The sequence below is a fragment of the Hibiscus syriacus genome, unplaced genomic scaffold (genome assembly GCF_006381635.1).
Source record: "Hibiscus syriacus cultivar Baekdansim isolate YM2019G1 unplaced genomic scaffold, ASM638163v2 tig00111084_pilon, whole genome shotgun sequence".
NCBI classification, from domain to species: Eukaryota; Viridiplantae; Streptophyta; class Magnoliopsida; order Malvales; family Malvaceae; genus Hibiscus; species Hibiscus syriacus.
The window spans coordinates 437,030-463,829 of NW_024062975.1; the positions used below are offsets into that span (position 1 = coordinate 437,030).

The 26,800-nt window shown below is 35.0% G+C and overlaps 3 pseudogenes; 2 read left to right on the top strand and 1 right to left on the bottom strand.

Annotated features, from left to right (window-relative positions):
- The first annotated feature begins 1,583 nt into the window (after positions 1-1,583).
- On the top strand, positions 1,584-13,599 carry LOC120152032 (annotated as a pseudogene).
- Positions 13,600-14,080: 481 nt separating this feature from the next.
- LOC120152065 lies at positions 14,081-15,846 on the top strand (annotated as a pseudogene).
- A 450-nt stretch (positions 15,847-16,296) lies between these two features.
- LOC120152033 lies at positions 16,297-18,037 on the bottom strand (annotated as a pseudogene).
- Positions 18,038-26,800: the final 8,763 nt, after the last annotated feature.

Genomic DNA, 26,800 nt, shown 5'->3' on the forward strand with positions numbered 1-26,800 from the left:
GTAATCTTACATTCCTACTAAACCAACCAAACACAAAATACAACATTACCAATAATCATATTCCTGGTAATCTTACATTCCCATTGGTAATCTTATATTTCGTGAACCAAACGCATTAGGATCATAAAAAAGTTTCAAAACAGTGGGGACCGCCCGACGACCCGGCCACGCCTTCGCAACGGCTAACGTCGGTGAATTTGATTTAAGTGAGATCAGAGTTGAATCGAGAGCTTTTATTTTTGTTGGCCATCAAAATGCCAACATTGTTTCCTTTACATGAGTTCCTCTCGAGTTCTGAGATGATTTTATTGATTGACTACTTGAAAATTATTATTGTTTGTTGATAAATCGGGCAAAGTAAACGAAAGAACACAAGAATTTTAACGAGGTTCGATAATGTGCTTACGTCCTCGGTGCTTAGGCGGCGCTAGAAAATTTTTATTCAATTCTCATAGGTTTAGGTTACATCTCTATTTATAATAGAAAACCCTGGTACATAATTACAAAATTAACCCTGTACCGTACCGCGAGGCGCAGCCCCCGCACCCCCAACCCACATAATCGTAACCCCCTCTACGAGACTTTCTTTGTAAGGACAGTTGATGTTCGTTGCGTTCGCTTCGCTCACTCCGCTCCATCCCCTGTCCTCTTTACCGGTATATTTATGAGCCATACCTTACATTGTTACATGATATTGAAACCTCCCCAAGCCCTTCTAAATACACGTTGTTATTTATCATGCACGCGGACATTGTTTGAATCAACTCGTTTAATGTAATTCTTAATAGAAAATTTTTAAACATAGTTTGAATAATATAAATTGGTGAAACATGGCATAGTGGTAGGCTGATTTGTTTCCAAATCCTAAACTTAACCTTAACTTACTCGCCACAGTCTGGTAATTTTAAAATTTATTTTTTTAAATATTATTATATTTATAAAAAATATTAATTTCTCTTAAATTATAAAAACCCTAAAATCTTCAAATCCTAACCTTAACCCACTGTCATCACCTTTTTTCGACCATGATCACCATCGTCGATGTAGTCTCTGCTATCCTCCTAGTCATATTTTGCCGTAGTTGTTGTCGATTGGTCATCGAAATCACGTGAGATCGCGATTTTCATCCTAGAGTTTGCGGAGTATAAAACATAGTTTGTCATTGATAAACAGTCGATCAATCTCAATTTCATAGAGGTTTTGGTCACCGAGAGAGATGAGGCCAGTTGAAGTTTCATCGACGGTAAAGTGCGACGATCAACATACGTTTAGAGGTTAAAATGAGTGTTTTTAAAGTTTTGGGGTTGTTTCAAAATGTATATGTTTTTCTATAAAATATATAATTTTAGTTTTTTAATTTTAAATAAATTTTTTAACGTTGACGGTCCGAGCACCTAAAGTGGTAACGTTTGTAACATTAGGCGCCGAAATGAGTTAAAAAATACTTTAGACACCTATTCGTAAAATGGGGTATAATTTGAACACTTATTTTGGTATTAAACCAAAAAGAAAAGGTGAAAAACTAAAGAGTAACTATCAATGAAACAAATGAGTCATTTTTTTTATTAGTTTGAACACTTTTTTTCATGTTTGCCTTGTTCGTACAGTTTCTTATATCTGCATTGGAAAAATAACGATCTTTGCTAACAATGGAGATTTCTTATTGGATATTTGTTTTTTCAAATTTTCTCCTCTTTTTGGAGCCTGGGTCTTCTTCAATTGACGATTTTCACCAACCGTAAGTTCCCTTTGTTTCTGTATTTTTAAACTTTGATGCTGTATTGGTTGATTTTATTGCAAGGAGTAGTTAAGAGTTGATTAGGATATGATTCGTTTATTATTTGCTTTGAAACGAGACACTTTCTTTTGCATTTTTTTAAAAGATCGCGCTGGCACATTGTTGATTTATCAGTAGCTATTGCTGCCAATTAGTTTTATATCTTATATATATAAATTAGAACATTAACTTAAAGTTTCGTTTATTTATTTATTTCATCGGATGCGTTCCTGATTTGGTATAATACAATTAGGCTTGAAAACTAGCTGCTATGATATTACTAATTTTATGTCCGTGTCAAATATAACTAGAAGTCATGTTCTGATAGGCAATTTAAAACCAAGTGTGTTGACCTCTGTGTTTATGGTAAGCTCTCATAGACTTTAAGAATGATGGATGTTAGGGTTGATGTTATATGGAATGTTAAGTATTGAAAACTTCATGTTGAATGACAGAAAACGAATCTTGAGAAGAAAAGACTAGAGCTTGAGCTGAATTTAATATGCGATTGCTTAGTTGGATTATAGTATCGATCCTCTGGTGAAGTGACGGTTCTGGAATCGACACTTAAGGGTCCTTGCTCAGCGGTGATGTTTTGAGAAATCCGGTTGTTTGTTTGAACCAATCCACAATTTTGTTCTTCTTAGAGTCTTTTGACCATTTCTTGCTTGGTGGTGATGTTTACATGAACCAAAACTTATTTTAATGTTTCACTGCTATATACGGGAAGCACAAGGAATTATCTATGAAGAGGCAAATCAATTTTGGAGTGTAAAGCAGCATTTGTTGATAGAATTTGTGATGTAGTAGTGCAACTAAAGAAGTGAAACACTGAGGCTATGAAATCCATGTGATGGTGCTTGGTTTGCATCATTAACAAATAATGAGCTTTGTTGTTTTAATATAGGGGAGAGTTTCTTATCCATTCTTCTGAATGATATTATAGTCATTGGATGCTGGGTTTCCAGCTCATTGAATAAACATTATGCTTATGCATGATGTTGCATTTTTTTCAATAGAACTTACTGAGCTCTTGCAGCCAACTTTTTGGGCATATTCTCAGTATTAGCTAAAAGATATGTGCTTTTGCAGGCAAGGTTTTTTTTTTCAGTTGTAAATTAAATGTGACTCACAAACGCCTTCTTGAACCAGATTTGAATTTAGAACTGGCCTGCTAGTTGTTTATGCCTTTGCAATAACTTCACATATTATCGAATGGACAAAGTGTTGTTTACTTTATCTGAAGCTGGTCTCTTTTCTTTTCCTTTTACTTCAATTTATACACATAGGTTTCCTATCGTGGAGCCTGATCCTGGTCATACGAAGCTTCGACTTTCTAAGGAAGGCTTGGAAGCCATCAGCAGAATAACTACCCCAATTTCAGCAGTCGCTGTAAGTTTTAGATGCCATTTCCAAATATCTAGTATGAATTGGCAGTTTATTCTTGTCTCCTAACTCCGAATATCAATGAGGCTTAAATATGAACTGCTAAAGCAAATGTCCCAACAAAGAAATTAGAAAGACTTGTTATTTAGACTGCAAAACGTGAAGTGGTAATATCTGTTCATACCCCTTTTCCAACCTGGCAAGTAAAAAAGAATTAAAAAAATGCTGATATTATGGAAATACTAGTATGATTGTTGGGAAATTCATCTCGAGTATGAGTGATGAAATCTTGATGGGAGGTAAATTGGGGAAACTTGATGCACTAGATCATTAGTTTTGATGATTTATAGCTATCATAGTGGAAGGATTTGTTACATATCGGATTCAAATCATACAATATTTAGTTATTTACTGACATCTTCATTAATTTCAAACAAGTTAGTCTGGGTGAAAACTTGTTGGCAGTAATTGGTTTCACATCAAACTTGAAATTCTACCTAATTTGCATTTCTAGAATAATTCCACTGGTCTTTTTATCCAACGCTTAGTCTTTTTGGATTTGTACATCCAGGTCATTGGTCCCTACCGTTCTGGAAAATCTTTTCTGCTAAATCAACTTCTTTCACTGTCTTGTGATGAAGGTGAATTCTGACTGCTATATGCTACTTTGCTGTGACTTTCAACATTCTTTTAGTTTTTTAGTCGAGATTTATTTTATGACATGTTGTTTATGGTTTTCCTGTTTACCCCTCAGAATTTGGTGTTGGCCACATGCGCGACACAAAAACAAAGGGTAAAAGTGTGCAATGATATTACAATTTTGCATAATGGTTACACAGTTGATGTTTACACTTCTCTGTATCAGGGATTTGGGTTTGGGGAACCCCACTAGAAATGGATATTGATGGAGTACGGACTTCTGTTTTTTACCTTGACACTGAGGGTTTTGAAAGTGTTTTTTTTATAGGAATGTAAGGCCTCATTAAAAAAACCCCTTCTTGATTAAGGAGCTTGATAATAAGCTCCTTAATCAGCGAAAGGAGGAAAAGAGTGCCTTGAATTTTATTAATAACGGAAAAATTACATAAGATACAACCATTACACCAATAACAGTACATAAATCTTAAAAACATCCCCTGGCTTAAAGCCTTTACAATACATCAGACTTAAAAACACCCCCTGCCATAAAAACCTTCACAGTAGATTAGAAAACCATGGTTGACTCCTTGCAATCAACCTATCCCACTCTTAGCTAAATTGTCTGCCTCCCTATTGCACGCTCTTGGGATCCACCTCACTGAATGTACCTTACCAGTGATAAGAGTCGAAATCTGATAGACTATAGACATTAAGAAAACAGGAGCTAAACCCGGGGCCTGAATCCATTCTACTGCCGATTTACAATCAGTCTCGACAATCAACATACCCACTGCTTCCCAACGTGATGATAAAAATAAATCAATGCCTCTTTTAATAGCCTTTAACTCCACAAGTGGAGGATTTCCTTGAACAACTTTCTCTGAAAAAGTCAAAAGGGTGCAGCAATTCCAATCTCTTAAAATATCTCCAATCCCACCACCCAAGCCATCACTCCTAACAGCTCCATCAACATTCATCTTAAGAAAATCTACTGGGGGAGGAATCCATCTTATGACATGACACTCTTTACGTTTTGATAGAGAAAACCCATCTGCTAGACATGGATTACCAATTAGCACATCCTCCTGTATCGATATCTTAGGAAACTTGGCTAGGAACCATTTAGACAGCCTGAATCTGACAATGAAGAATAAAGACAGCCTATCAAGAGAGATCCATTAAAAACCATTGCATTCCTAACTTTCCAAATCGACCAAAAAATGATACCCGTGATGAACTTCCAAATCATAGAGTTCTCCCTTAACTCACCCCAGGAAAAAAGAAGAGAAGGAGGGTCTTTTGGTATAACGAATGATAAGTCCCAGAAATCAACTATTTTGTTCCATAATTCCCAAACAACTTGACAAGAAATGAATAAATGCTGCACTGATTCCTCCTGTTTCTTACAAAAAGGACATAGGATATCATCCCCTAGAGATAATCCTCTCTTAACCAACTCAGTTTTAACTGCCACTTTCTGATGAGCAAGCTGCCACAGGAAAGCTTCCACTCTAGGTGGAGCAAATCCCAGCCATTCCCCTTTACACCACGGCACACTGCCCCCAAACACATTACCAAAAGTATTTCTGCACGATTTAACCGAAAACAGTCCATCCCCACTTGCAGACCAAGATAGGAAATCTTCCACCAACTCTGACAGTTGAATATCCTTCAGCTTAGACATCAAATCCATCCACTGATTCAACTCCCAATCGCACAAATTCCTTCTTGTTTCAACATTCCACACCCAACCACTCGATTCCACGCTACCAAACTCTACAACCTTCCCCCCTTTAATAGGGGAAAACACGTAAATTCTAGGAAACAAGATCTTTAGTGGAACATCATCTGCCCATACATCATTCCAAAAAGAAATAGATGTTCCATTTCCCACTTGCAACCTCGCATTTGATCTAAGACAATCACCTTCCGAATCATTCTTCAAAAAGCTATTTGCTATACCTCTCCAAATCCAAGAAGATTGCGGAGTAGTAACCTCCCTAATGGACATTGTATTGCAACTTACATTGTGTTTGCTACACAACACACCTATACAGAAGGAAAATCAGTGAAAGAAATGGTGGTTGAGGCGCTTAGACATGTCCCTAATACTGATGGTTAGTTTACTCAGTACTGCTTCATTGTTGGACAGATGCGTCTTTATGCTAATCTTGCTTTATTATTTTGATAATCTTATGATGGTGTGTCTCTTTTGTATCTTCAGCGGACGAAAATATTGATCAGTTATTCCTTCCATGACCATACCTGTAAGCTATCACTAGATGTACTTTTCCTTGGATATGAGATTTCACAGTTCCTCAAACTTTATCAGGTTAACCAGATTCGGGACTCCTTAGCTGTCATGGGGGATAACAGCACGGCTTTTAGCTTACCACAAGTATGAGTTTCGAATGTGTTTGTTTTATTTATCAAATATTACCCGGGCTCTTTCCCTTTTCTCCCCTTTGGCCCTTTTCCTCTGCTATTGTCATTCTGAACATAAAAATAAATGGATGTTTGATGTGTATGATGTAAATGTTTTATAACAGACTCACGACATCATGTATCTACATAGACTTTTTAGAAATCATTGTAATGGTCAATATTTACCTTTTGTTTTATGTTGCGGTGTGTGGAAAGCAAAGACATTTGTGTGCGCTAGTAGACATTTAGGACGATGGAATGCATATAAGCCTTTTGCTGTTTATCTATGTTATTTGTTGGTAAATGGATAAAATTATTATTAAATTTGATCATTTAGCATTTAATTGCTTGAAATTTGAACTTACAGCCCCATCTCATGCGAACAAAGCTTTGTGAACTGAAGGATGACGACCTTGATCCCATGTATGTTAAGAAAAGAGATCAACTGAAAGAACTTGTAGCTAGTATCATACGCCCAAAGATTGTGCAGGGCAAGCATTTAAATGGAAAGGAATTTGTTGCATTCCTCGAGCAGGTTAGTTTATGTTCACATTCTCAGACCTTTTAAGTTGAAGTTTTTATGAAGTGAATTCTTCAACGAGTCGGTGGTGATTACTTGATGTCCAACTTAAGCTTTAGTAATATGCATTTTTATTTTTATCTTATAGATACTTGATGCTTTGAATAAAGGGGAGATCCCATCAACGGGCTCTCTTGTAGAGGTTTTCAATAAAGGTATTATCGAGCGGTGTTTGAAGCTGTACAATGAAAAGATCGCAAAATTAGGTTTACCTATGCCGGAGCAATCCTTACAAGATGCCCATGAAAGATCCCGACAGGAAGCAATGAATGCTTTTGATGAACAGCATTTTGGCCATCACCATGCGAAGCAATCTGCTGAGCAACTAGATGAAGAAATGAAGGAGGTATTGACTGGCAGTTTGAGTTGCGTTACCCTTTTGTTTTTTATCAATGATATTTTTTTAATTCACTTAGTATGTTTTTTCACTTGGGGCATTCAAATTCTTGGTTCTTTTTATCTACATTTCAAGTTCTTGTTTACTGATGGTACAAGGCCATTTTGCAAGTAAGAAAATTAGTGGGGAACTTGATGAACAATCATACGAGTAGTTTTACTAGAAGATATTACATTTACCTTTTATGAAATTTCTTGAGTTCTCCAATTTTCTATTTTTATGGGAAATCCACTTACGGTAATCTTGGATTTCAGCTTTTTATCCTGCTAGGCGTGTTCTCGTATCTGTTTCATATGCCCATCTGGATTTTAAAAGTAATAAGTCTGACTCTTAATGTGAAAGTTTTCTTTTAGGCGTATAAGTATGCCCGTATGGCGAATGAATATCAGTCCACAAGGCTCTGTGAAGAACTATATACCCGATGTGAGGATACAATGGACCACCTTCAAGTTCTTAGACTTCCTTCTATGGCAAAATTTAGGGCAGGTTTCCAGCAATGTAATGAAAGCTTTGACCAGGAATGTGTCTGTAACACCCCAATTTAGGGGCTAAAATTAAGAAATTATAAAGTGGCGGATTTAATTGATATTTTGAAAGAAACATTGGGGATTAAATTGTAAAGTTTTAAAGTTGGCAGATCGTTTTATAAAGTGCAGGAAATTCAGTGGCTAAACCCATGATTTAACCATTTCTTATATATGATGAATTATAAGCTCCTCCCGTGCGCAGGTTTCATATTTTCCAGATTTCCCTTCTCCAACAACCCAACTTCCAACTCCAGATTTCCCTTCTCCAACAACCCAACTTCCAACTCCGATCTACTCGCCGTCCAACCTCCAAACGACGAGCCGAAACCACCATCGTATTCGTTGTCAATCGAGGAACAAAACCCTTCAAACCTTTCGTCGTGAATCATCGTCGTTCGTCGTGAATTTCAGTCGGAAGTATCGTCGGTAATAACTCGGTTTTAGTTGGTTTTTCATAGATTCACGACGATCGGGTCATCTGTTTACGACACCTCCCGCACCATCGTGTTCGTTGCATCGTTCCGAGTTTGCCGGTGTCATCCTTGGTCTCCGTCGACGGCGGCGCGTGAGGAGGTGAAGCGGTCAAAGTTTCTGATTTGTTGAAATCGAGCTCTCCGCCGTTCAAAATTGTGAACCGAGCTTTGTAAGTATCTCGAAATCGCTCAAAATAATTTTTAAAAATTTTTCCGGGATTTTAGCACTGTTCACGCGCCCCCACGCGTCGCCACTGCGCGTGGGGAAGAAAAAAAATGACCAGTTTGACCGGTTTTGGTGCATAGTTGACCGGTTTGACCGGTCACAACCCGACCCGACCCGTTTACCCGACCCGACCTGTTTACCCGACCCGTTGACCCGACCCGACCCGTTGACTCGACACGTTGACCGTTGACTGTCGTTGACCACTGTTGACCAAAACTTTGACCGGGCATTAAACGACCTTTGACTTCGACTGAGTATACCTATCCTGACATTTTTCGACGTTCCAAATCCGATTCCGCTGTTCGTTTTTCGAAATTAGAACCCGAAGGCCTCGAAATATCCGGTCAAACCCGTTGACTTTGATTTTGACTGAAAATTCCAAATTTCTGAAAAGTCACATTTTATGCTTTCGACGTCCTGAATCCGAATCCGAAGTCCATTTCGCCAAATTCGAACCCGGTAAGCCGTCTTTCACTGATTTATCACCCGATTTGATCCGTTTATCGCAATTAAGCTCCGTTTCTGATATAATTTATGTTGATATGTATTTGAGGAATTATTTGAAGTTGAATTGAAGATCAAAGGCATTCGAATGGAATTTTTATGGTCGATCGGTATTGCACGGAAATCGAGGTAATACTTTACTACCTCTTTATGCTTTATGGAACATGTTGATATTGGTAAATGCATGAATAAGATAATGTTGGTCACTTTTGTGGAGTTGAATAATTTATTCACTCGATATGAATGTGGTAGAAATTCTGTAACTGAATACGGATCGAATGACTAAGATAAGAGATTGATAATTGTTAGAATTAAATTACAAGTTTGTGATTGGTGATAAAGAAATCAGCTCTGGATTTGTAACTTATATTTTATATCATCAAGGGTTAAATGTTAAAGATACTTGGATGAAAAATTATGAGAATACTCCGATATGGTAAAATTACGAAATTACCCTTATGTTGGAAAATGATAAGAATTGCCCCTGGAAGTTGGTTAATAACTCTGAAAAGACATATTGATCCGATATAACTACTGATGTCATAAGAAATGTTAGTTTTATTTGGAAATTATGGATAACCGGTTTTAATCCTATGAGAGTTTGTGAAGGAATCATTTCAAAATCAAAGAATGTTCGGGAAAGCAATTGATCATAGGATCTCTAAATTATAATTATTTTCGTTAAGTGCTAATATTGAAATTATTTGGTTAAGAAATTACGAAAATGCCCTTGAGAGATAAAATAGTCTGAATTGACCCTGAATGAGAGAGTACTTTGAGGATTTGTACTTAACTCGATTAAGTACGAATTTAATTGTTAAGATCCTGTCTTTGTACAGAAAAATTTATAATATTCCGTTTGTAAAATCTGAGAAGACACTTGACCCGAAAATATTCGAATAAGGAGTAAATACTTGAAGAGTAATTTATTGGAGGTATTCTGCTGACAGAATTGTTCGAAAGGACTGAAGTAAATGATAAGATTGAATTAAATAATAAGACCGGATGGAAGGAAATGATTGAAATATTCTAGAATTATAAAATGACCAAATTACCGCTGGAATGGAAATAACTCAAGAATGTCACCAAGCTCAGGAATGAATGGATATACTCAAGCTTTGAAATGAATAGAAAAAAATGTTAAGCACCAAAATGACCAAAATGCCCTTATGACCTAGAATAAGTAAATGTCTTGGATTAATTAAGAAATCCAAATAAACATGGATGTTGTGCTACCAGTAAAAGTTATGAAACGCAACTTAAGTGATTAACCAACGTTAGTACTATATCATTACCTGAATGATATAAGTATCACTTGAATGTTTGTTCATCTGCTCAAATTTGGATCGATGATAATTCTGGAAGTACTTGGCGCAGCTCAACTCTAGAGCGCATACAGTACTAATAAGTGGGTAGTCGTTAGTCAAATCAACCACGAATACCAGAATGACTTTATTATATGAATAAATTGAAATGAAATGTAGTACAACGTGTATTTGAAATTCAGAAACGTCTGAATTATTCTGGAAAACTTTAAAGTAATCGGGATAGACTTGCTTACCAAACGAACTAAGTAACATCAATGAGTAAGGATTAAATAGGTGATTTGATGAGTTTGGAAACACTGTTGAACTTACATGATGAATTGTCATTATGGGTTATGAGCCATGGATCAAGTACGTCAGTATTTCCTGATATTGTTGAAACGTGGAAATGAAATAAAGACCGTTGGAAGATTTATTCAGTGATGATTATGGGGATGATATATGGATCTGCACTATGGTATTAAAGAGTGAATACACTGGAAGGATAATGAATTGACTTGTTGACATGCATCAGTTTGAGAGTTGTGTAACTCGAGTTGTTTGATAATATGATCGATAGTCGTAGATTGTAAATGACTTGAATCTTCGATTCTATATTTCATCTAAAATCACTTCGGTCATGTTTGAAAAAAAACAAGTAACGCAGATGGAAAAGATTCTGAATATCTCATTTGGTTCAATTGGGCTGAAATCCTATGAATTTAAAGTATATTCCTGAATACCCCTGATTGTTTGGGTAATGGAATCACTCACAGTAAATCTGAATTTAGAATTATTATGTATAAAGGTTCCTGAACGTTTTCCTAAAGCACACGAAAATATAGTGGGATTCTAATGTATCAACATTAAATGTCTGGCTAGATCGGTTAGTAATCGATTCTCCTCAATAGGACCTTGTTCCAGGAATTCGATCAAATTTCATAAGTTTCATGTTATCCAAAATGATAACTACAATGGCCTCTGGAAATACTGGGATTCTCTAGTGTGTTCCCTACTTATTACTGAATTGTTTTATTGGTTTTAATATGTGGTACACCGAATTCATTGGTTATTGTTTTATGGATGCACCAATTTAATGTGACAATTTATGGAATATGGTTGCTATCTAATTTTTGTTTTGAAATGGTATATGATTACCATGTTTTTGGATTTATGGAATTTATGTCACGGTGCAATTGAATTTTGGAATTGAATTACGATGGAATAGCTCTGATCAAGCTAAATGGGCCTAATGTGACTCTTGAGGGCCCCAAGATGTTTCATTAGGTCGGCTTTCCTTTGCTGTGCTTAGGGTAAGCTATATGGACTTATTGACTTGGGCTTAAGGATACAAGCTTCATAGCCTATCCTTAAGTCGGCTTTCTTTTTGCTATGTGCATAAAGTAAGCTATATGGAAAATAATTTTGGGAACTACTGATGGTGTACCAGAAAAGGGTTTAAACTATGATTTTCAAAAGTTAAACTCTTTTACGAAATTGTGAGATTTACTGGACTATGATTTGTACCTATTATGATTTTATTATACTGTTGGAACGCACTAGACATCCTATTCGATCTCCTGAAAATGTCATACTTTGAAATGTTTCTTATGAACTGAGATTCATGGCTTCTACTCGATGAACTTCTAAGGGAACCCCAAATTATTCTACAAGCTGGTATACATATGATTCAATAAGGAAATTATATGACTTTCTATTTATCTACATGTCATGTAGCATCATCTGGTAGTTTTGTATTACTGAGCTTTCCAAAGCTCACTCTATTACTCACCTTTTCAGGTTAAAACAATTGTACCAGTGCATCAGTAAGGGAGTTCTTCCGGTGTGGTTGCAGAGTATGGTACTTGTGATTAGGGGGCATGTAATTGTATTTTGATTTATATACGAGTTTGGAAATCTGTTTTATTTTTAAATAGTGATAAATGATTTTATAAGTTTACATGTTCTGATAAAAAGTTTTAAAATTTCCGCTATTTTTACGGTGGGTCGCTCCGGTGACCCTAATGTGACTTCCCGAATCGGATCGGGCTACCCGCATCGGTTTGGGGTGTTACAGTGTCGGGCCTTTTAAAGTAAATTACGAGCAAAGGATGATGAAGGTAATCTGGAACCTTTGCAGTTCATTTCTCTGTTTCTTTCCTCATGTTGAAATATTTAGCTGGAAAGATGGAGGTTCATTCAATTCTATTGATTAAGAGCGCTGGATAGCATTTCAAATGAGTCTGAATTGATTTAATGCAAATTACTAAAGTTCTTTTTCCCTGTTAAATTTCTTTCTGTCTTCAACGGTGGAGCTGAAACCAAAGTAATCTCAATTCAACTAAATACCATCCTTTTGAAGGAATTCTGGATAAGAAGTGGGGAATTTCATTTAAAACTTGCGTATCAAACGAAAAAGATACAATTATGGTGCATTGTTCATTCGAATTGAAAGAGTTCGTATTATCCTACGTCTTTACTACATAATATGTTTTTCCTTTGATGTATATTGCAGATGATGGGAAAGGCACGTTCTTTGTTTATCAAGGAATATAATCAAAGGCTCTTCAATTGGTTGGTCGCCTTCTCCCTTGTCATGGTGGTGATCGGTCGGTTCATCATAAAATTCATATTGGTCGAGAAGGCAGCTTGGGTACTATTTATCTTCCTAGAGACATATACGAGGATGTTCTGGTCACCGGAGGCTCTTTACTACAACCCTGTGTGGCACGTTATCGTAGCCACTTGGGAGACAATTGTTTATAGCCCAATCATTGATTAGGACAGGTAATAATATACAACAGAAATGCCTTCACTTGCTTCTCAATACAAACCTGCTTGTTCTTGTATGCCTCTCAACCGTTCTGTTCATATCTTATATGCTTGTATTTGTTTTGGCAGATGGGCCATTCCCATTGCTTGTATGATAGCATTAGGGATACTATATTGCCGGTGTTACCTGGGAAGAACGAAACACGGGCCGTCGTCGTCGTGGATTTAACTTTGTACAACAACCATCAGAAAAGTGGTTCAAACAGAGCAAGATCGGATTAATCAAGAATTGACCGTGCCATTTGGTTTGGTATGCTTTCGAACAATCATCTTGGGCGAGCCTTTTCCATATTTTTAGTTACCGTATGAAACGGCCGCCAGTCGTTTTTTTTTGTTATTGATAGGTTCCTCTATCTGATCTGAGATTATTCGAGTCCAAGGCGGGACTGAATGAGAAGATGATGAGCCAGGAAGGCAGCCAGACTTTATATCATCTTTTTACTGTACCATTCTTAACACAAAATCATCTGTATCTATCATATATAATCATTTGATTTGTTTCAAATGACAATTATTTAATAGCTTCAGTTCTCTTCAGTGTATGGGGTTGGATTTCAATTCGATATATTTAAGTACGAATCATACGTAGAATACAGGTTTACGAATTTCATTTAGAATTTAAGTATAATTTGGGGATGTATAGTAAAATTAGCTTTATTATATAAACAAATGGGAAAATTCATATAGCTTTATTAAAGTTTTAAATGCAATTGGATAACTAAAAAAGCAAGCAAGCAAAGACTGGAAGCAAAGCAAACCAGCATTTGGTTCCCACCCACAAGATAACGCACAAATCAGCAGAGTAATTAGTTGACCGGAATTTATTATTACTCCAAAATTTAAAAATCGCCGCCGATTTCCGACCACCAACTATAAAAACGTGGACATGGACAAATCTAAAGGAAGCAAACAGGACAAAAATAAATGGTTTCCCACGTAATTTTGGTCCAACTCTATTCCCTTTTACGTAAAGAGCTCCATTCTTAACCTCAATAAAATCCCACTCTTTTGTTCGTCCTCTCTAGAGCTTTAACTTTTGCCTTCGTCATTCCCGTTTTGCATGTAGATGCTAGCTCTTTGGTAGAACTAACTCGCCATTTCGACTCGTTTGAACCCACTTTCTCCTCTATTTCGTCTACTTTCTCATGGCTAGTAACCCCAACGAGGCTCCTGCTGATGATTTCTTTGAGCAAATCCTCGGGCTGCCTAACTTTGCGCATGCTGGCACGGGCTTAGCGGGACACGACGGTGGTGGATTGGCTGGAACCAGTGTGGAAGCTGGAGCGCCAATGTTTCTGCAGCTCAACTCAGCTGATGGTGCCGGACATCTTGGCGGAATCAGCGGCGGTGGAGGTGATGCCTTTCACGGTCAGGTTTTTCCGTTGGGATTGAGCTTGGAGCAAGGAAAAGGCTGATTTTTGAAGCAGGAGGAAGCTTCCGGTAGAGGCAAGCGCTTCAGCGACGGAGTCGTCGATGGCAGAGCTTCTTCTGTGAAGAATGTAAGAAAACAACGGTAATTTGTATTAACGTTAGTGCTATCGTTTTGTTTAAATTTGTATCATTAGTGGTGTGACTTTAAGTTTCCAGATTTTCCATGGCCAGCCAATGCCAGGAACTGTTTCGGCCGCACCACATCCGCCGACCATGCGCCCGAGAGTTCGAGCTAGAAGAGGACAGGCAACGGATCCACACAGCATAGCTGAGCGGGTAAGAATAATTTTCTATAACTTAAGTTAGTTCCTTAGCCATTATAAGTCATCATAGTACTAAATTGAAGTCGCGCACACGTGATTTACTTTCTAAAAGTAATTATGTTTTTATCTTACGGTGCGGTTGTGGTGTGGCCGTGACCTTAAAAACATTACGATGCAGCCACAATTTCGTATTATGTAAGTCATATATAGAAATATAGAGATATGTATGCATTTAACTGCCATTTCACGGTACAGTTGCGCCGAGAGAGAATTGCAGAAAGGATCAGGGCATTGCAGGAACTTGTTCCCAGTGTCAACAAGGTCAGTTCCTTCTTGTTCATCACTTTTATGGTAGAATTCATACGTTGGGAAGAAAGTTTAACCACGTATAATAATGGCACTGTTGTTTCTCTGTGTAGACTGATAGAGCTGCCATGCTTGATGAAATTGTGGACTATGTGAAATTCCTAAGGCTCCAAGTCAAGGTATCTTTTATCTCTGTTCACCTCATTGATTTCATACTTCCTTTTTCAGATTTGTTAAAAAAACCCTTTTTTATAATATGTTATTGTTGAACAGGTTTTGACCATGAGTAGGTTAGGGGGAGCTGCTGCAGTGGCACCCCTAGTGACTGACATTCCGCTGTCCTCAGTTGAGGTAATAAACAAATAATTTCAACCATCTATTTTCACTCATCTAATGATTCTTCTATTGTACATGTACACCAGGATGAAAGGGGCGAAGGTGGAAGAAGCCAACCGGCATGGGAGAAGTGGTCGAATGATGGCATGGAGCGACAAGTTGCTAAGCTCCTGGAGGAAAATGTTGGAGCAGCCATGCAATTCCTTCAATCAAAGGCTCTTTGTATCATGCCTATCTCACTGGCCACCGCGATTTACCACACACAGCCACCGGACACTTCTTCCTCTATTGTTAAGCCTGAAACATATCCCACTTCATAAACCTGAGAAAAGAACAAAAATGAGAGCTGTTTTGGAATCAAGGTCAGATGCCATAAGCTCTTGCCTTTTGCCTTTATATCCATCTTCTCTGTTTGGGGTCAAAACAGGGTTTGATGTCAATGCATTTTTTAAAAAAAAACAAACAAAGGCAGGCCCTTAGATTGTCAAAACACACTACATAGGCTCTTCCTTTTAGTGAATATAAAGAGGGAGGGGGGGGGGGGGTAGTGAACCATGATGGAAGCACTTTCCTTGTGTTGTGGTTCTGATTTTTGGTTAGTGGGTTGTGGACCCTTCCGAAAATGCTTGTTGCAGTGGTCCAACTGATGCTTGATAGTGCTTTTCCAGAGTGTGACTTCCTTTTTCAATTTCTACTGAACCATCATTGAGCAGAGACAAACATGTTAAATGTATGCAAACAGTGGATGTGAGATACTATTCTAATTTCTATGAACTTGAAAAAGAACATCAAGGTATTCCAATGCCACAGTTATGGTTTTTGTTTCCATACAAAAAAATTATGCCAAACATTGCCGTCAAGCATCTGGTACAAAGACTCATTACTCGTCTAGAAACTTATTCCAAGTTAAAATTCCGCGGAATATCCTCCGGATTTCGTATTGGGAAAAGAAATAAGAAATACAAACAATGGTTGCTTGAGCTTGATAAAATTCAACAAGAACAAGAAACCCAGAGAAGCCTGGAAACATCCAACCTTTGCATACGTTTTAGCAGGCATCGAGATCTCGGCAAGGGGGACGTTTCGGATCGGTTAACAAAGTGGTATTTCCTCCTTCAGGTCCACTCATTATACGTTTAGGATTTTGGGTGCCAGGCTGAAATATAAAAGAGAGATTACAATGTACATTAGTGGCACTGGCATCATTATGCAATATATATACACACATTTATATATATATATATATATATATATATATATATATATATGATGAGCTCAAAACACCGCAAGGTACTGTGAGGAAAACAAAGCATTTTCCGGCCCGGTTGCTCACCGGCAGCTTCTCTTCTTTTCTTAACATCTCAACTATCTCAACAACTCGTTCTGGACTAAGATCTTCCTGCATTGTTAAACATTGCAATGCACAAATTAGAATTCCAGTAGGTTATCAATTGAGCATGCCTAATTATGGCAAGCTTAAAGGAGTTCCCAGGAAACCAACATAATAATTATAGGCAAAACTTTCGAGATAATATTCTCGAATAAATTAATTTACGAGATAATGCACTCCCCAGATTAATTGCTCAAATAGGGTGAAATCCACAGTGTTGGCCGTAGGTCGCCATGCCATCCGGGCGACCTACTAGGTCACCATTTCTTCCCGACGAGCTACGAGATATTTTGCATGTGCCATGCACGTCCCAACACGCTGGGCATCCAAGGCCATCCAAACGAGCTATGCGAGAGCATCTAAGGCTATCCGACCGAGGCCATCCGAGGGGTAAGTCGCCATGCACGCTGGGCTAAGTAACAAATATTACCTACATCGGTAATTAGGCTTTCATGCGATTACCTAAATTTCCCTAAGTAACAACGGTTACCTACATCGGTAATTAGGTTTTCATGCGATTACCTAAATTTTCCTAAGTAACAACGATTACCTACATCGGTAATTAGGCTTTTTAACTACGCTGAAATGGAGGTCGCCATGTATGCCGGGCGACCTTATAGGTCGCCATGTGATCCCGGCGACCAAACTGGCGAGATGCCTAATTACCGATATAGGTAATGAAGCAGCTCACCACCTCTACAGCAGCAAATCACCCATAATTATACGTATATCCTTCGGATCCATTGGAGTAATCTGCAACTACGATCATCGGAGCATTTACGCAACATCCCTGCAGAAAGTGTTCAGCGTGATACTTAATCTTCAAGTAACAATGGATACATGGGCAAGGAAGTAAGCCTATGGCAAAACTTACCATACATTCCATTTCTCCAACCAAGAATAAGCCATCCCTTGTTACCTCTGGACGAAGAAGACAATAGATACTTAATCTTCAACACTATCAGAATTTTCAAACTCCGACATGAGTTCTGCGTAACACTCACCGTTGCGCTTAACATGTCTCAAGTTCGAACCTTCGTGAATACAGCTAATTCCCGTTAAGAAACTCACCTACCAAAATTAAATGTGTAAACCAGATCGATTCAGATTAATTAGGACGAATCCTTAAAACTGAAATATAACCAAAAACAAAGAGAATGTAACAAGCTCTAGACATAATCACATTATATTTTCGGAAATATAATAAGCAAGAGCTGCCTACACTACAAGCTTTTTACGCATAGTACAATACATGGTTAAAAGGAACACACGTGTGGTGTGTGTTAAATGCTTACGCTGATGGTAAAAGCCTGTGGGCCTACATCCGCACGTGGTGACCTGAAAGCAATTTTTTTTTTTAATTTTTAAATGGACTCTCATATGAAAAAGACGTCCAATGGCCATTAAAGATCAGCTCCCCCACCTATTGTTCCCCGATAATTAATGGATTCGGCCTTTGCTTCCCATGCCCATCAACCATGCCATGCCATGCTATCACCTCTTCTACATGCATACACACATGCATAATTCAACCCCATTTATCAAACAATCGTCTAAGCTCGAGTATCAAATAAAATCATGATAAAATACATAAATGGTCTATGACCATAAGGTATCATTTTATTAAGTATATTGATTAGTAAAAGTTATAAATTGACTATCTTATTATAGAATGTTGTTTTATTAAGTCCATCAACTATTTAAAGTTACAAAATGGTCACTCGACTATTTATTATATTTTAAACTCATCTTTTTCCGTTAAAAATTAACGGTTGTCTAACCTAGATGTTAACATGATAATTGAGATATTATAGTCATTTAAGATTCTAGAATCAGATTTTATCATTAACACAATCATCAAGTTAACGTTCAACTTAAATGGATGTCCCTTGTTCCCATATTTAATGAGGTAAGGGGGAGGTAAGATAGTAGGCTGCCCCCAACACCAGGTTGAGAGCAGCTTCCGTAGAAGACCTCCAAATTATGAAATGCCCTCCGTAGGACTCGATCTCACGACCTCAAAGTTAAGAACCTTGTGCTCTACCAACTGAGCTAGATAGTCATCTCAGGTTAAAGTTCAACTTAGAATACCATAATTTGTTAACATAAAATGTCGAGTTTAAAATATAATGATAGTCAATAAATTCAATAAAGTAACACTCTACCATAAGGGGATCATTAAAACCTTTTAATAATCGATATATTTAATAAAGTAATATTTATAGGGGATAGAAATGTACTTTACCCATGAAATTATATATATATATATATAAAACTTAATAAAAATAATACAAATGCATGACTAATCAAACAAACCCATTAACAGTGTTTTCTAGAAAAAGGCTTAGATGTTAACAGCTATTAAATTACGTTATTGGAAAATCAAAGTCATGAAAAAAATACAACCCTTTATTCAAATTCAAAATCCTTGACTGGGTATCAATCACACGTGAAAGTGGGTACTAATGCCATTCATTGTGATGAGTGCAACCCCTAATAATAGCAGTAAATGGGCCATTTCCTTGCTGATTTAGAGCCCAATCTTGCCCTGCATGGGGAGGGGGTTTTCTGGTTTTGGCACCTTATTGACCACCCCAATCTGCATGGCCCCCCTCTTGGCAACCTAAAGGTGAGACAGGATATCCGGCACTACCCATTTGCCATATCCATTTAATTACTACTTTCTTGGTTTGATTCTCTTTTCATATCATAATCACCCATTACTCCTTTAATAATTCGATTTTATCTCGTTTCGTTGAATGACCAAACAAAAATCTACGAATACTTTAAGATTTTAAATTCGAATCTCATCAAATAAACCCTACCTTATTTCCACAACTTCCCATAACTTGGACCGGTGATCTACGTACGTATGACTCCAAGTTCAAAGAAACTAAAACTTAGTCAATATTGAATATGTTGATTAATTGGTGGTAGCATAATATCAGGTACATAAATGGTCCCCAAAACTATAGAATATTATTTTATTAAGTATTCTGACGATTAAAAGTTACAAAATGGTCATCCGACTATAGGGATTTGCTTTGTTGAGTCCATTGACTATTAAAAATTACAAAATGGTCACCCGACTATTCATTATGTTCTAAACTCGTCATTTTTTGTTAAAATTTTGACGACAATCTGAGTTGTATGTTAACCTGCTGATTGAGATATGATAAAATCTGATCTCATAATCTCAAACGACTATCGTATCTCAGTCAACATGTTAACGAAAAATGATGAATTTGGTACATAATGAAAAGTCGAATGATCATTTTTGTAACTTTTAATAATCTAGGGACTCAACAAAGCAACTCCCTATAGTCTAAGGACCATTTTATAACTTTTAATAGTCAAGAGACTTAATAAAACAATATCCTATAGTCGGGGACCATTTGTATACTTGACCCTTATATTAAATAAGTTAAAAAAATTAATATTTCATACCCTTGAGCAAATACATTTAATTGGTTGGTCAAATTGTCCTTTGTTCTCTCATATTCTTTTAGGTCACAGGTTCTCTGGACCCATTAAGAACACTCTACTTTTTTCTTCTAGAGTCGTCAATTTCCTTCCACTCTAAATAGAATTATATTTTTTTTCAAAATAAAAATATTTCATATCTTTTATACGATTATCTTTAAATTTTATTTATTTCAATATATTATATTATTTCGACTATATATGTAACAACAAATAGAAATTAATATGGGTTGTTGGATCTTCATTGATCCAAACAAAACTTTCAGTTGTTGTTGTTGGAAGGAGCTTGAGCATGAATCATAATAGAATGGTAAGTGTGACACTTTGTTTTTATCAGCCTTTGGGTGGATTTTTCTTAATAAAATAATATAAAAATATTATATTTGATAAAGTATAATTATGTTTCTATAATTTATTAATAAAATATTAAATAAAATCAATTATTGAAAATAATAAAATATTTTGTCATTCAATATGTGTGGTTGAAGTAAGTACTTTTTAAATAAATTTTTTTATCTAAATAGGTAAAACTAAATTAAATATCAATTAACTTTGTGGTGTATCGATAACAGCCATCACATCTATTCATATTAATGTTAAATCTTTTCATCGATGTGGAATAATTTCATATCTTATAAAAAATAATAAAATTAAAGAAAATAAATTATTATTTTAAACCTTCAGTAAAGTAGCATCTTAAGATGTGAAAATGCATCATTTCATTATCATAAGTGTAACCACAACCACACTTTTTTTATAAAAAGAATCACAATATCATTATTATTATTAATATATAATAATTCGGAATGGATCTGTTCTTAAAAGCATTGAATTGAGATGACATTAATTAGCTGCAATTATATATATTTATTAAAAGCATATAATTTCCGGCATAGAAGGTATATAGCACAAGGACGTATGATTTTATATTAAGAGACGAATAAAAAAAATATAAATTTTTAAGAGACGAATTTAAGTTTATAAAATTTTTAAAAAAACGAAAACATATTTTTAATATAAAATAAATATAAATATATGATAATTTAAAATTTTAGGGAACAACCGACTTTATCCGTCCGACTAGGTCCATCCTTGTATAGTAGCAACAAGATTCTCTCATGTTTTAGTTTTATTGACCATTTTCAGGAGTTCCTTGTGAAACCCAAACCTTGCCATTTGACCTTTATTTTTTTATTATTACTATTTTTAAATCTCGAGGAACATATCCACCGCCAATAGGGAATAACATTACTGTATTTTTTGTTGGAGTGTAAATGAATAAAATGTTCGGTGAATTATTTGTATAATATTCGTTTATGTTCATTTGTTAAGTTAAATAAACGAATATGAACAAAAATATTTATGTTCATTTAATAAACGAACGAACACGAACAGAAGTGTGTTTGGTTCATTTATGTTAACGAACAAACTTGTTTATCAACTCGTTCATTTATGTTAATGAACAAACTCATTTACCCGATTTTTTTTTCTTTTTCTTTTTTTACATTTTAAATATCGGTGAAGATAATTATTAAATAGAACACATGATAAAAGTTATATTTAAACTATGAATGTTTTAAGGAGTTTAAGCATCAGTGGCGTAATTTTATCATTTTTCTTTAGTTTGTAAATAAAACTAAAAATCGAATATATAAACGAACTATAAACAAACACTAAAACAACACTAAATGAACGTTAAACGAACATGTTCATGAACATATAAACGAACATGTTCGTGAACATATAAATGAATGCTAAACGAACATGTTCATGAACATATAAACAAACATGTTCGCGAACATTAAATGAACATATTCGTGAACAATAAATAAATGAACATGAACACTATCAAAAATAAATAAACGAACATGAACATGATATTGAAAATTTAAACGAACACGAACCGAACACGAACACCTTCAAAAATAAATAAACGAACATGAACATAACCTTATTCGTTCAAGCTAGGTTCATTTACACTCCTAATCTTTTATTAATAATGGAGGAATTATTATTTTATCCCGAATTTATTATTTTTTTTAAAAAAAGGGAGAAATGATCATTGAATTATATAATGATGATGACCAATGATGATTTTTATTTTTATATTATTTGAAAATAATAAAAAAGATGAACGAGTGACCCCTATTATTTCATATGGGAATAACAAATAATTATTTAGTGACGAAACTAATGAGATTATATTTGCCACTTTTTTTAATTAATATGAGATAAATATAAGTAATATCTATTTAAAAATAATTTTTAATCTTTTGATATTGAATGATTGTATCTCTGGTATTTTCATGGTTCAAATTCAGAACCTTAAAGAATAACAACAATTCTTTTAACACCAAAACCACTCGATTCATGCTTATATTTGTAACTCTGTGTATAAATGTAAATAATAATTTTAATTTTATTAATATAACATATAAAAATATAAGTTTTTTTATTAATCTGGGGTAAGTACAAAGCAATATATGTTCAAAGATAATTCTTAACCCTTTGACATTGAAGGTTCACACCCCTTACATCCATGGTGCTCGAACTCGGGTCCTCAAGGAATAACAATAATTTCTTTATCATGGAGGTCACTTGGTTCATTCTAAAAATGTGTAAATATTTAATATTTTGGGTAAAGTATACAAATGGTCCCCTAACTATAAGGAACTGCTTTATCGAGTCTCTTGACTATTAAAAAATACAAAATGATCTCCTAACTATAGGATGTTTCTTTATTGAGTCCCTCAACTATTAAAAGTTACAAAATGGTCGTTCAATTATTCATTGTGTTCCAAAATCGTCATTTTTTGTTAAAACATTGATGACGGTTTGAGTTAAATGTTAACCTACCGACTGAGATATGATAGTTGTTTGAGATCCTGAGACCAAATTATATCATATCTCAGTCAACATGTTTACGTCTAGTTCAGATTGTCTTCAATTTTTCAACGAAAAAAGATGAGTTTGGAACATAATGAATAGTCGAGTGACTATTTTGTAACTTTTAATAGTCGGGGACTCAACAAATCAATGTCCTATCGTATGGGGACCATTTTGTAACTTTAAATAGTCGAATGACTCAATAAAGTAACACCCTATAATTAGGAGACCATTCATGTACTTTACCCTAGTATCTTTTATTAAAGAGTAAGAACATTTTAACAATTTAAATATTATATAAAAAATCAAATTACAACTTAACTATAACAACAATTAGTATATCAAATCAATTAACTAGAAAATTTTAGTACGAGATTTAAATCTCTGACTTGAAGAAATCCAAGGATATTCTATCCTTGCCAATGTCAACATTGGTGAAAATGGATTATGTTTATAATGCGATATATACTTAATTAACAATTAATACTAAGTTAGGGTTTTTTTAAATAATCTTGGGACGTACAAAATAATATTTATTCAAAGATAATTCTCAATCTTTTGATATTGAACATTCACACCCTTGACATCTATAGTGCTCGAACTAGAGTGCTAAAAAAATAACAACAATTTTTTATTACGAAATCTACTTTATTCGTGCACTAGATTAGGGTTAGACGTAAGGAATAAGTGAAGAATAATTAAAAATGTCCGGTTAATTAAATATAACTTTGTTTGAAGGGGAGTGGGATGCCCCTTAGCGGCGCACATGGGATAGGGTTTGAGACAAAGGCGACATATACACAACCATAAGCAAACAAGCTCACATGGTCACTTTGTGGGGCTCCCAAAATTCCCCCCTCCAATGAATCTTAACACGTGCTTTTCTATTACACTTGGCTACCACTTACTAATAAGTTGTGTGTGTATGGAAGTTGAAAGGGGGGGGGGGACTTCATTCGATAAATTATGGGTAAACTATCACGAATCTTACTTTTAATTTCGATTTGTATTGGTTTGATAATTAAAATTGGGTAAAGTACACAAATGTTCCCTTGATTATAGGGTATTGCTTGATTAAGTCCCTTGACTATTAAAAGTTACAAAATGATCCTTAGACTATAGAATGCTACTTTGTAAAGTCTCTCGACTATTTAAAGTATAAATTGATCACCCAACTATTGATTATGTTCAAAAATTATTTTTTCTGTTAAAAATTTGATGATTGTCTAAACTGGACGTTAATATGATGACTGAGATAGGATAATCGTTTGAGATTCTGGGATTAGATTTTATCATATCACAATTAGCAGATTAACATTTTAACTCAGAATACCGTCAACTTTTTTAACAGAAAAGAACGAGTTTGGAACATAATGAGTAGTTGAATGATCATTTTGTAACTTTTAATAGTTGATGGACTCAATAAAGCAACACTCTATAGTCAGAGGATCATTTTATAATTTTTAATAGTCGAGCGACTTAATCAAGCAATATCATATAATCAGGGACCATTTATGTAATTTATTCTTTAAAATTTTAGATAAAATATTAATTTTAAAGAATGTAAAACATGAATGAAATAGAACTTTAAAATTAATTGATATTTTATTTAAAAGTTACTAGTCAAATTAAAATTTAATTATTTTTAATATGTCACGTCATAAAAACAAAAAAAAAGTTAACGAAGAAATTATAATAAATCAATAGTATAAATGATTGAAATATACCTTTTTTTTAAAATCAAAATGACTCCCATAGTAATTAACCCATAACTTATTATTTTTTATTTTGATTAATTTAGGGTAAGTACAATACAATGTATGTTCAAAGAACACTTTCAATCTTTCGACATTGGACGCTTACACCACTAACATCTATCGAGCTCAAACCCGAATTCAGAAATAACAATAATTTTTTTACTACGATAATCACTTAATTGGAACCATAAATTATATATTAATGATAATAAGATTCTCCCAAGACATTATTTATATACAAATTGGACTAAAAAGAAAAGTTAAAAAGGTGATATTTATGTTGATGATTCAAAAAAGATATGGGACTTTACTTATTATCTAGAAAGATACGAATGATTACAATAGATTAACAACTTTTACCATCTTTTTTAAAGTTCATGGTTTTGAGTATACGTACCACCGTTTAGGTTTCGATAGATATTAAAAAGAGAAAATAACTTCATTGACAAAAAATCCCAGATAATATACGATTTTGATCAATTTTTTTTGGATTTGCGAAAATGACCAACAAAATCGTAATGCGATCTCTAATTCGCATTGCGATCTCCACTATCGTAAATTCGCGTTGCATTTCGCGTTGCGATTTTCATAGTTGAAAATCGCGTTGCGATTTTCCATTTCGCGTTGCGATTTTCCAGTTCGCGTTGCGATTTTCCAGTTCGCGTTGCGATTTTCCAGTTCGCGTTGCGATAGTCTATAGTTGTCGTTGCGATTTTCCAAATTTGTTGCGATAGTCTACAGTTGTCGTTGCGATTTTCCAAATTCGTTGCGAAAATCGCGTTGCGATTTTCCAGTTCGCGTTGCGATAGTCAACAGTTGTCGTTGCGATTTTCCAAATTCGTTGCGATAGTCTACAGTTGTCGTTGCGATTTTCCAAATTCGTTGCGATTTTCCATTTCGCGTTGCGATTTTCCAGTTCGCGTTGCGATAGTTGAAAATCGAATGAAAAATCGCAACGCGATTTCCAACTATCGCAACGCGAATTTGCGATAGTGGAGATCGCAATGCGAATTAGAGATCGCATTGCGATTTTGTTGGTCATTTTCGCAAATCCAATAAAAGTTGGTCAAAATCGTATATTATCTGGGATTTTTGGTCACTGAAGTTATTTTCTCTAAAAAGAAACGATGCTACAGTGACTATTACTGTAATTAAACAAAATGACTTTCAACTTTACAAGCCAATCATGTATTTGTTATTTGTCTAATAAATCTTAATTCAATTAGTATTGATACAATTGTTAAACTTTTTTTTTGGTTTTAACTGAATTAACCGACCGAACTGAATTAGTTCGATTAATCGGTCAGAGAACGGTTAATATTTTTTTTCAATATTCAGTTAATGGTTAATTCGGTTCGAAATCGGTTAATTTACCAAAATTATTAAATATTATATATATATATATCTATCTATCTATTAAATACACATTTTAAGCTTAAACTCATTAATAATTAAGACCCAATTATCTTTTAATCACACTAGACTCGTTAAATTATTAATACCTAATTAAATTTTAACCCACATAAAAAATATTTCTATTATATTCAAATTAGTCTAATTAAAAAATTATATAAAAAATTGGTTAATTCAGTTAATCGATCGAAATAACCGAAATTTATGCGGTTCGATTAATATTTTCAAAAAAAAATGTTCAATTCAATTAATGGAAATTTGATTCGGTCGGTTGCCGAATTAATCGTTTGAACACCCCTACCCAAAAAAATACCAACTATAATTGTTAAGATTTGGTAGTTGAAGAAACGTAAAATAGGTTGAACCTCCCCCAAGGAAAGATCCTAGTTTGGTTAACCTTACTATAAAGATGTTACCACGTACAATGCAATGGCAAGTGGGGATCGTGGCCTCCATGTGTACATGC